Source organism: Podarcis pityusensis, assembly GCF_964106645.2.
Source record: "Podarcis pityusensis genome assembly, chromosome: 6".
Classification (NCBI taxonomy): Eukaryota; Metazoa; Chordata; class Lepidosauria; order Squamata; family Lacertidae; genus Podarcis; species Podarcis pityusensis.
This window is the reverse complement of record NC_138030.1, coordinates 38,504,900-38,517,728: the sequence shown is the minus strand read 5'-3', so window position 1 is coordinate 38,517,728 and position 12,829 is coordinate 38,504,900. Positions and strand designations below refer to the sequence as shown.

The 12,829-nt window shown below is 43.8% G+C and overlaps 1 protein-coding gene across 2 annotated transcripts in view; it reads right to left on the bottom strand.

Annotated features, from left to right (window-relative positions):
* PLXNA2 (plexin A2) overlaps positions 1–12,829 on the bottom strand; it is a 403,964-nt gene that overhangs the window by 44,341 nt on the left and 346,794 nt on the right. The gene's annotated exons all lie outside the window — the stretch shown is intronic.

Below are 12,829 nucleotides of genomic sequence, written 5' to 3'. Positions count from 1 at the left end.
TCCAGCAGAAAGTGGGGGGGGGGGGTTTGAAGGAACAAGAAAAAATGACTTTAATGCCATCGTTTATGAATGCTGGAAGGTCCCAGTCTTGATTTTTGATCATTTGGAATTGGAAAGTCAATCTGAAGCTTTTGTCCCTTGCTCTGCCCCTCCCACATTTTCAGCAAGAAGTAAATGCAGATTGCTCATGAACTGAAAGTAACAAAGCCCAGCTGACAGCCCATCACAGCAGCCCCTCTGAAGGGGATGCCTGGTGGAGCTGTAACTCCTCACACTTGGTGCAAATTATACCCTGTAGCTCAGTAAATCACTGGAATTTGTGGCTGGTGGCAATCAAGGACAGCAGAGTGACAATGGCAGGGGAAATTGCAGCTTTTCTCAAGGGCCACACCCAGCACTAGCTCCTCACATTGTGTCCAAGATTATCTCTAATTTAAATACAATGGTTCTTAATGATAGTTTTTAATGCTGGCACGGCAGGATTGCCGATTCCTCTTTAAAAGTGATACAGCCTCTGTTCCTGGGAAATGGGGAAGATTTTGAAAGATGCATCAATGAAAGGAGTAGGGTTCCTGTTCTCACTACGTGCTGAGCCAGGGTGTTCATAGAGCAGCTGTAGATGAGCTACTTAATTTATTACCAGCTGTGCCAGCCGAAAACATGCTGCAAATGAATCTTTTTCAAGGCAGGATGATATCCTTTATAAGTGGAACGTCTATAGACTTTCTTCCATAGGACACTGATCAGTGGCAATGTTTAACCATCTGACTTTCCCACCAGCAACGAACAGCGCTGCAATGCATCATTCAGCTGCACGTTGTCCTAAAATTATATGCTAGGGTGCATCTTTCTCAAATGACAATGAAGTATACAGTACTTTAGTAAGAATCCGTTTTTGGCAGAGTAACTGGTCACCAGAGATCCAGTAAACACTTTTTCCTACCTTACAACTGGTACAGACATTTTTCAAATAGTTTCAGGCATGACTCTTTGCTACTTGATGAGTGAAGGTGAGATTCTAGAGATTTTTCTTTATATAGAAAAAGGAGGGGCTATTGCTCAGCAGTGTTGAATGCTGCATTCCTGTTGACATCTCTGTTTAGACAATTTCAGGTACAAGGGCTTGGAAAATATGTGACAAAGGTCACTTCAAATATTTTTCTTGACAGTGTGGTTAATCTTCCTAATTTACTAATGTTAGGGAATCTCCCATGTTGTACGGATCAAAGTTTAAATAATATCTGGTTCTGCTGTACTTATACAAGCCAACAAATTCTGGGGTATGGAAACTTATTCCTATAAGCAGAGCAGATTGCTCAAATTCTATCTGTCTCTCACTCCAAACACACACACACACACACACACACACACACAGAGAGAGAGAGAGCTAGAATTGGGTTTTCATAGAATACCAACTATTTTAGGAAAGAAAGTATGCTGCGGATAGAGTGGCAGAAGACAGTATAGAACTAGGAACAAAAATTCGTCTAAAGCAATCATGATTACAAACTTGCTTTTGAAAAAAATGAAAACCAAGAATCAGAGTCCACATTCTGTGTCAGATTCCATGTAAAGACCATATTGTCATATACTATATGAAATTGTAGGTCAATATGTTTTTATGTATCCTGTCTGCCCCTCATTCCAGGAATAGTGTTGATATGGAATATGTTATTGTTTCTCTTTGCCAACAATTCACAGACCCTCAGAACAAATATTAACTATAGCTTTGCAGCTCCATCTATTTTTGTATGTTTGCTTTTTTACTCCATAGACAGATGCATGTATAAAATGTGTAGGGAACTGTGAAGACAAAAGATTTCCACATCACAAATAGTTGTGATTTGATGAGAGGAAAGTACCTTGCTAATGCCTTCTGTTTTTGAAAAAAATGATTCTGACAATGAGAAAAAATAATAGTTAACTTCTATGAAACACCTTGAATAAACAAGCAGTCAACAGTAAACAAATATACCAGTCCATTGAAAAAAATAAAAAATACCGGTATGTATCCAGATCATTAGGCAAATGATCTAAAAAGCCATACAGAGAGAAAGTTGTAACAATCCTGATAATGGCCGCTTACCGTCCTATCCGCAGTGAGTGGCAGCTGCGACCCGGTGCGGTTCTCTCACCTTGCCTCGCTTAGTCTTGCAGCCTCCCTGGCCACCACAGAGACTCTCGGGTTCCTGCCAAAAGCTGGAGTCAAATGAGCCAATCTGTGGTGTCCAGGATGTGTGGCCTGGTGAGTGGACCTGAGGGAGGCAGGATTCCCTCAGATCCGCCCGCCATCTATTTAGCCCGGCCAACCCTGCACGCGGCAGTCCAGTTGACCAGGAGCGTCACCCACCCTGCCCCCTCCTTTCATTGGTAGCTGCTTTCTGCTAACTCATCCCTTTCAGCTAGATGGGCTTTGCTGTGGTCTGTTGACGGTTGCCATATTTGGGGCCAGGAAGGAATATTCCCTGCATGGCAGTTTTTGCCTTCCCCATAGCACTAGGCACAACTTTGGCAGTTTAGGTTTAGGTCTTGGGCAGAATCCTATAGTATTTCATCCAAGTGGGGGTGGGTGGGGGTGAAGTGGTGACTCATCTCCCTCTTTTTCTCCCTGCGATGATGCTAACAGCGTACCCCATTAGAGGAGTCTGGAGGGAAGTCTCTGTCCAAAGAGTCAGTTGTGTGGGCTAGCGGGCCATAGAGCTCCCCTCAGCATTTGGGAGCCATCCACGTAAACCTGTGTTTTGCAATGGATCCACCCCCGAATCCCTCATGCCTCAGTCCTCCCAGCAGAGTGGGCTGAGAGGGATATACACTTAATGCCTATGCCAAGGCTTCTTACATCTGAAATCAATAAAGATGCAGCCATTTCAAATCCCAGACAGTTGTCATGTCCACCTATTAACCCTCTTTACTGATTGGGCACACCAGAATGGGGGTTCTGTGGCTAGACACGCAACAGTTCGAACCATTAGGTCCCAAACAAGCAAATAATCTGCATCTTTATCCCAATTGTTTGTTCAACAATTTTGAGTTTGAACAGAGGCCCGGGGGAGGGGAAGTTTTAAGCTTTCTCCAATTTGATCATATCACATCTCATCTTATCTTATGACTTTACACTGTTTTTGTTTTTCTGTACAGAATTCAGTTTAAACTTGTTTTGGCACTTAACATATTTCCCCTGTTACTTCTATATAATTGCTGTTGCTCCTAATATTCTTTCTTCATCCTTCTTGTTAGGTATGATGTTTCTCATCCTATTGTTTATCTTAACCATGTTTCACCCTTGAACTGAATTCAGACTAGCTCAGAACAGAGCTGCTGCAATCAAAAGGACTTGAGATAATTGTGACTTCAGTGGGTGATTTCAACAAGTCTGCTCTAAGCATAACAATGTCTGGATCCAGAGCCCGCCTTTATTGAAACCTTTATCAGACCAGGTGTGCAGCCTGATTCTGTGTATGTGTTGAATCAGCACTAAAAGTAAATCCCACTGTGTTCAATGGGGTTTGCTTACAAGTAAGTGTTCAGAGGACTGCAGCCTTAGACTGAAAGTCACTATAACAAACAATAAATATCAGGTATGATCTAAATAACTATGAAACTAACTGCATGAACCCAAGGGGGCTTTTCTCACAGCCCCACTCCCTGACCATGATGCATGGTAATTTGCTTTTCCAGGGCATCTCATAAAGCAATTTGTGAAACTGCATGCGAGTCAGCTGTTCAAAGGGGGGAAAGGCCATAAGTTTGACTGGGCTAAATAGAGAAGGATCTTGGAAACTGGCTGTTTAAAAAATAAAAATAAAATTATTACTATAGTTTTGTTGCCACTGTAATGATTTTGAATGTCATCACTGAAAAATGAACATCCAAATCTGTGCTAATTACCTGAGTTCCAGCAAGAAATATATACACGTTCTTTACCCATTACGCTGAGCTCCCACAGTAAGTTTCTAATCTTCTGCATATCATTTTGCCACCCACATCTTACTGTGTTCAGCAATCTCTGAAATCTGGCCTATGATGGAGGTCCCACAAGCACTCCCTTAATGCTTTCTTGCCATGTTCTGGAGGGACCTCTGCTATTCTCTCATCTGCTAAAGAGGACCTTCTGATGTGGAAAGCTAGCTCCTTTGGAGCACTGCATTGACCCACACAGCAGGTATGCTTTTTGCTCCACGGACTCGGAAAATACTGCTATAGATCTGCCTCTAAAAATATTAAATAAGCTCTCAAAGATTAAAGCAGCATGGGACCATCCCCAGACTCAAAGAAAATCCTTTTCATATTGACCACATAACGACAGCAAATCACACTCCAGAGATGAGCCAGCTTAAAAAAAAGTTGGGGCGGGGGGAAGGAAGCCTGACGCCAGAAACCAAAGCCCTTTGGCTGTCTAGAAGCAAGGGGAATAAAACTAAGCCAATCAAAGAGGTTTAGGAGATTCCCTGAAAAATCAATGTGTATTTTATTAATTTTTCTTGGGTTTGTCTGGGACTCTGAACTGCCTGTCTGATTCTTGTTCTAAGTACAAGCATAGCAATTTCATTTAGTATCAACTTTCCCCAGATTCCTGAAAAGGAAAGTGTAATGAGAGACAGAGGGGGAAGGGGGGTGGGGAAGGGGGGAAACAAACGCCAGCTAGAAAGTGCTTCCATCCCAGATCTCAAAAATAAAATAAAATAATCTCCCACTTTGTGGCTGCTCATTCATTATTAACTTAGAACAAAATGTTCCATCTCACAATATTTTGCATACTAAATAAAACTCAAGGAGTCTGCCGATCCACAGGGCTGGAACAGGCCTTTATTTGTAGCTTTCTGTCTGAAATGTTTGATCTTCACACAGTGGAGTAGGCTTTTAAGTTGTTTTGCTGTTCCCTCTGGTTCCCTCCTTGCATCTTTCCCTTGCCTTATGAATAACTGCTACTTCTCATTAACCCTTCTGAAGCTGCTGCTGTGGTTTCATCAGACCTCATGGTTCCTCCTCTCAACCTCAGCAGCGTGTCATCTATCAAAGTCAACAACAGAGCAGGAGCAAGGGGAAGAGTGGTATAGCACTCCCGGCATTGCATTTCTGGGACAGAAGAGGTGAAATGCAACACACTGTGCGCTGAAGTGCAGAAGAAGGTGACTGTCTTAAATGCACAGCTGGAAAGCATTCTGCATAGTGAGACCTTCGGGGATTGCTTGGGGTTGCAATATTCAGGTCTCACCTGCCCTCCGCATGGACTTTATGTTTAGAAAACTACTCTAACTTTCATAACTACACTCCATTGATTTTTTTCCCACTGAAGACCAGAATTCTTTGCAAAAGGAAAAGGTGGCACGTGAATATCTGAGGTTCTTTATATGCTAGATCTAACCCTGAACTCTAATATTCACACCGTTTTCTTAAATTTGAAAGCCTGCAACTGTAGATTGCATGTGAAGCAGCAGAAGGTGGAATGTTCACTTTTGCATGGGTCGTGTCCAGAAAGTGGTGTTGGGGGATGAATGTTCAGACCCCTGGGCTCTCACTTGTGGGTTGCCTCAGGGTTCTGTCCTCTCCCCCATGCTTTTTAATATCTATATGAAGCCGCTGGGAGAGATCATCAGGGGGTTTGGACTGGGTGTTTATCAGTATGCAGATGATACCCAGCTCTGCCTCTCTTTCAAATCAGAACCAGTGAAGGCGGTGAAAGTCCTGTGTGAGTGTCTGGAGGCAGCTGGAGGATGGATGGCAGCTAACAGATTGAGGTTGAATGCTGACAAGACAGAAGCACTGTTTTGGGGGGGGGCAGGTGGGTCCTGAATGGGGTAACTGTGCCCCTGAAGGACCAGGTGTGCAGCCTGAGAGTCATTTTGGACTCACAGCTGTCCATGGAGGCACAGGTCAATTCTGTGTCCAGGACAGCTGTCTACCAGCTCCATTTGGTACGCAGGCTGAGACCCTACCTGCCCGCAGACTGTCTTGCCAGAGTGGTGCATGCTCTAGTTATCTCCCGCTTGGACTACTGCAATGCGTTCTACATGGGGCTACCTTTGAAGGTGACTCAGAAACTTCAATTAATCCAGAATGTGGCAGCTAGACTGGTGACTGGGAGTGGCCGCCAGGACCATATAACACCAGTCCTGAGAGACCTGAATTGGCTCCCAGTACATTTCTGAGCACAATTCAAAGTGTTGGTGCAGTCTTCTAAAGCCCTAAATGGCCTCGGTCCTGTATACCTGAAGGAGCATCTCCACCCCATCGTTCAGCCCGGACACTGAGATCCAGCGCTGAGGGCCTTCTGGCAGTTCCCTCATTGTGAGAAGTGAGGTTACAGGGAACAAGGCAGAGGGGCTTCTCAGTAGTGGCGCCTGCCCTGTGGAACGCCCTCCCATCAGGTGTCAAGGAAATAAGGAACTATCATACTTTAAAAAGACATCTGAAGGCAGCCCTGTTTAGGGACGTTTATAATGTTTAATGCTGTATTGTGTTTTTAATATTCGATTGGGAGCCGCCCAGAGTTGCTGGGGAAACCCAGCCACATGGGCAGGGAATAAATAAATAAATAAATAATTATTATTATTATCTGCTTGAAGTCCAACAAAGAGATGAACTATTCTACTTGGGATCTCATGAACATTCCTACTCCAAGACACAGAGAATCCTCATATGAGCAGAGCAAACCAAATCTCCACCAGGAGCAACACAGTGAAATGGAGCAGTGTACTGCATCTGGAGCCTAACTGCTCACACTGTCCAGGTCAGAAGGTGGCTAGGCTTTTTTTATTCCTTTTTTGCTATGCCAGGCCCAGGGTAGTGTAGCAGAGGGGCTCTGATAGGGCTACTCTCCAGGAAATAGACCTACGCATTGCTGGCCATGCTTCATCCCTGCAGTGCCCCATTTCAGGCTTTACACTGGCAGTGGAAACACCTCCCCACCTGCCAGCTAGCAGAGCGCTACTCCTAATCTTAACTCTCTTTAGGGGTTAGAATGGCATCCTTCACCTTTAGCAAACAATGCTATTTTTTCATTTGGGTTTCTGTCTGGTCAGGTGTTTCAGAGTCCGGGTAATTGTAGGAATCTACAATGCAGGAAGCTTTTGCCCAATGTGGGACTCGAGTCCATGAGATTAAGAGTCTCATTCTCTACCAACGGCGCTATTGCAAAAATAGAATAGGGTTTCACAAATTTCTATGTAAAACTTGAGGGGTTGATTGGAAATCATGCAGGATTGACCTCCTGTTCCTCAATCTAACTACATCAAAATTGATACCTATTCTGCAGCTGATTTTGATGAGAGCTCACAAGAAGTTTAAGACTGTACTGAGTCCTAATTTGCATAAGGCAATGTCTTGCATGAACTGGAGCTTTCTCATGCATCCTAGGGCAAACTACATTGTATGATTAAAGCTGGAAAAAGTGCATCACACAGAGCTACAATTCCCAGAGTTTCCTATGAAGAGGGATTATTAAACCACTCTGGGAACTGAGAGTTCTGTGAGAGGAATAGGAGTCTCTTAACAAGTCTCAGCACCCTTAACAAACTACGGTTGCTAGGATTTTTTTAGGGGAAGCTATGACTGCTTAAAGTGTAATCACAGTGCTTTAAATACATGGTATGAATATGGTCATACTTTAAAGTATTTGAAGTGGGGAGTAAAAACAACCGTTTGTGTCATCATAGTGTGTAGCTCCACCTCTGCTTTTGAAGGGTCACTTCATAGGGATACCTGAAAAGGACCCAGCTGCTTATAGAAATTGAGCCATACCTATCAAGTAAGCCTAGAACATTATGGCTGCCTGTAATGAAGATTTCTGATAACTACTTCTGACATGTTTCTGCAACTTAAAAAAATAAAACTGCAACAGCCATGCAATACAGTACAGTGGTACCTCGGGTTAAGTACTTAATTCATTCCGGAGGGCCGTACTTAACTTGAAACTGTTCTTAACCTGAAGCACCACTTTAGCTAATGGGGCCTCCTGCTGCTGCGCCGCCAGAGCACGATTTCTGTTCTCATCCTGAAGCAAAGTTCTTAACCTGAAGCACTATTTCTGGGCTAGCGGAGTCTGTAACCTGAAGCGTATGTAACCTGAAGCGTATGTAACCCGAGGTACCACTGTACTTGATTTCTGCCCAGTCAAACTCTAAGACACAGAGCGACCAGTAATATGGGAAACCTCAGGCTAAGGGGCCGAACACGCCTTGTTTACATGGAGGAAGGCTAGAAAGGGGTGTGTGAGTATGTGTAGAAACTAGTTTACTGTACAAAAGTAATATTTACATTCATTGCTCTACCCACTTTTGCCTCAAGCCCTGCCCATCACTGGCATGTGGCCCCTATAAGATTGCCCAGAAAAGAAAGTGTCTCTCAGGCTGCAAAAAGCTTCCTGTGCTAGCTCTATACTGCTCAACAGGATCCTGTGCTGGGCTGTGGACTACTGCTCTGTCCCAGTTTAGTAGTTCTTATTTTACTTTGAGTAGCATTAGTGTTATCTGAGGGTTGACTTTCCCAGCATCTGACTCTGCCACAAGAAAGGCTGTCAGGGATTTCTTTCTAAGCCTTCTTCAGGCAGAGAAACATCTGCTTCTGACTTAATTCTTTTCCCTTTTCAGCTCCAAGACGCCTTCACAGCTCATAACTGGATGCACTGAAGACTCTGGGTTTGGCATGGAAAAAGTCAAATAAAACATGTCATGTACACTTTAGGCAGGCAAGAGAAGACAAGAGCAGTAGGACAGCTTGCCACACACAGCCTCTGTGGGCTTGTTCTTGCCTCGTGCTCTGTCTCTCTGGGAATGAAGCTATGAAGCTGCCAGGCTAGCTCTGATGTGGTGCACTGGATTACGAAGAAAACCTGCTGGTGGCGGTGGCAGGACGCAAGGAAATGCTGAGATCATCAGCCTTATATTTTTAGAGAACAGTGAAAAGTCATTATTAACAGCTCTGCCAGAAGAATTCAGCCTTCTGTCCTTTTCTGCAGCTGCAAAAATTATTGGGGGCTGGGGAATGACAGAGCACTTCAATTTCTGAGCTGAGTGACTCCTTCTATGACTATGTTCCACTCCACTATCAGAAATAGGGTTTCCCTCCATGCAAGCAAAGATTCTCAGGTTGCTGAATTCATACTATTATTACTACTACGGTAGTTACACTACACCAATAGCTAGAATAACTTTTGTTGGCAGTCCCATTCATGACTCTGAAGATCACACCTCTTTTTTATTCATAGATAGGAACAAGAACAGGATTGTGTTGGAGCAGTGTTGTAACATACCTATTCCAAGCACCAAGGCAGTCCAGAATTGCAGTCTATGAGCTAAAATTACCCCAGTCTGTCTGGTTATTTATGCCTTTTCAATTTCTGTAATGTCTGAGCAGGGCCAGAGTAAGGAGCCAAACAAGAAGTTAGGTAACATGCAATATAGTTAGACAATTCAGAGACACAAGAGAAAGGAAATTCTGCCCCGGCATTGTTCCAAAACTACCACTTTGCTGAACACTGGATGGCATTTAAAATGCAAACATATATGAACCACGGGGCCTTCTCACTCTGCATAGAAATGGGAGGAGAGAATTAGATATATTATACTCTCTTGTGTTACCCAAACTCTAGTTTGTTAAACTTTTAATTGCAACCTTTAGTCCAAAATATCTTCTGCAAAGAAAGAACCAGGCCAAATTTTAAAAAAGGCAGGAACTGAGCTCTCACTCTTCATAGTGCTCTTTTTGTTTCTGTCATAACACTGAGTAAATAGAACTCAAAGAGGCTAGGATACATATCTGATGTAAAAATGCAATGCAACATGACATTCATTAAGTCTTGCCCTCGTGGAATAGCTGCCATTCAGAAAATGGGCATGCATCTGCACAAAATCATGGGGAAATGCCTTGGTAAATGCCTTTTCCTCCTTTTCAACCTATGAGTTAACTTTCCCTGGCATAACCTGTACCTAATAACATATTTGAACACAACAATTCTTATTTTGGGGGGCTGTTATGTGGAATATCATTCAGACAGAAGGCTGTAAGATTACTGCTGACTGCGAAAATTAGCCCGTGTACTACTGTTCTGTGAGAAACAGGCCAAAGAAACATAACACCGAGTGGCTTTGTCATAAGGACTATGTCACTTCAAAGATTCAGATAAATTAGGTGTATTGAATCCTTGACCTGAATCTCCCCTCAGATTAATCTCCTGCCCATACCTAACTCCTGAGGGAACATGTTTTCCTGTATACTTGCCCTTCATCTTGTTTTCCTCCTTTTGACAGCTACTCTCTTGCTCGACCAAATAGAAGATGAAATAGGTTGGAGAAAGGTGGAGGTTGCAATTGAGGTGGAGGTTGGAAAGGCAGGGAGTGTGTCTGATACCTAAGGACCTGTGTAACCTCATGACAGTGGTGAGAATGATGGTTCTGTGGTGTTTTTAACCCCTCCTCTGTGGAAAGAGGTCAGAATTTTGGAAAGCACAGATCCCATCTGGTAGACTCTGGAATTCTACCCTCATCCATCTATCAAACTGAACCCCTTTAAGACTCAGCAGCCAGTTCACCACAAAGTCCCAGTTGTGCTATACAGGGCTGGTGGCATGAAGAAAAATGCTATTCTCTACCAGGGGCCATGAGCAGCCAATTCATTTCCCTTTCCTGTCTCCAGTAACATGAGGTTAACTCTATCGTATGCTTTCACGGGTGACTGCGCAAGGTCTTAAACTGGATATAAGAGAATGATTGCCTCCAGTGCTTTTCTTTGACATACTTTCTGCACCTTTCTTCCCTTCTTTTCATTAGCATAGATGCAGCTGTATGCAGCTATCCAATGAACTTTGTAGGGTTTGTGCCCTAGATACTGCCTTCCTAGCAAGTAAAATGGGACTGGTTATAAGCAGAGGGATGGAAGTTCAGACTTTAGAGAAAGCCATCACTACCAAGAGTGATGTCAAAATGAGAAGCTAGCATGGGTCTCCAGGCTCTGATGCTCTGTGTGTCAGTCAAAGTGTGTCCATGCAGGAATAAAATAGAAGATATTGCTACAAAAGGTAGGTACCATTATGCAGAATTTGTGCAACTTTATTTGGTGTGCTATGCTTCACCTACAGTGACCTTACTATTTCCTTTTTCTGTCATTTGGATTAAAATAGATATGCACGGTTTGGAACAGTTGCCCAGTGGCTTGAAGACATATTGAAAACGATGCCTCTCAGACCCGGCAATTACTCTATATGGACACGACTTAATTGGTGGATCTGATTTCCTGTCTATTCACAATAGCTAGCTTGGAGGAGGGGTGAGAGAATCTGTACCAACATACCAGGTAGGCTAAAAATGGTGTGTCTGGGAATAAAAACCTGACATCTGGAAAATGTAGAGTAACGTGGCTAATGTCCCTGTAGGTCAGGGTCAGGCTGCTGAAGCTGAGTAATGCATTTAAACTGTCAAGTTGTCAAAACCTCTGCTGCATATTCTTACTTATTACTGTCACCTAGGGTCACCCCATGTGGAGTTGCTCCTTGACAACACTGAGACCTCCAGGCACTCCTGGTGCAGGTCAGGTGAAAAGCTTAGGCAAGGATCCCTGGCTCAGTTTCTGAGACATTAAAGGCAACATGAAAAAGTAATTAATAAAAAAATGAGAAAGTCACATGGAGTCTTGGTGTGTCGTACTACAATGAGAATTCCCTGCTCTTTACTGCCTGAAACTCTGTCCTCAGATTTTTCAGAACAAAGACTCTTTACAGAAGTCTCTCTGAACGTACAGCAAATTTCTAAGACTCACTGGTCTAGCACAAGTTTTGTGCTAGTGCAGCATCACTAAACTTGACATTACATAGGAACTGAGGTGCTACAGAAGATAAATCAGCAGATAACTCTAATAGAAGACAGAATAGTCAGATACAACTGACATGTTTTTTGCCCTCTGTTGCTTGCCTTCCTGGTGCCCCTAAGCAGGAAACTGGCCCATAGCATCAACTGTAGCCAGGAGACTAACATTTCAGTTTTGCTACCATAACTATGACTGAATGATGCTCCTCCTCCATGGCTTCCTCTTAGCCAGTTGTGTTATCCTTTGCTACTCTTGTAGCTACTGCCACTTTGCTCCAGACTTGCCCACTTTGAAATCTTACACTTATGGCAGAGGTTCCGCCCTCCTTGCTTGTGCTTGGTCTATACAAAAGCAAATAGAGTCATCCACATAACATGTTAGTTTTCTCAGCAGTCATTGGGAAAGAGGAACAACGGCAGAAAGCTGGGATAACAAACATTCTAATGGAGACACCAGATTTTCCAGGGCAAAACCAGAATGGTACAGCAAAGGTTTTTGCAAGAGGTCTTTAAGCACATAGTATTGTATAATATCATGACCGACTCTGGGGCTGCGGTGCTCATCTCGCTTTATTGGCCGAGGGAGCCGGCGTACAGCTTCTGGGTCATGTGGCCAGCATGACTAAGCCACTTCTGGTGAACCAGAGCAGCACACGGAAACACTGTTTACCTTCCCGCCGGAGCAGTACCTATTTATCTACTTGCACTTTGAAGTGCTTTCGAACTGCTAGGTTGGCAGGAGCAGGAACCGAGCAACGGGAGCTCACCCTGTTGCGGGGATTCAAACTGCCGACCTTCTGATCGGCAAGCCCTAGGCTCTGTGGTTTAACCCACAGCACCACCCGCGTCCCTGTATGGTATTGTATAAATACCAACAATTGGGAAACACTTGCCTGCGAGCACACCAATTGGAGAACAGCCTTTACCAAAGGTGTCATGGCTTTGAAGACACTCGAACTTAGGACACAAGGGAGAAATGTGCTAAGAGGAAGGCACACTTGGCAAATCCACACCGTGATCAACTCCCACCC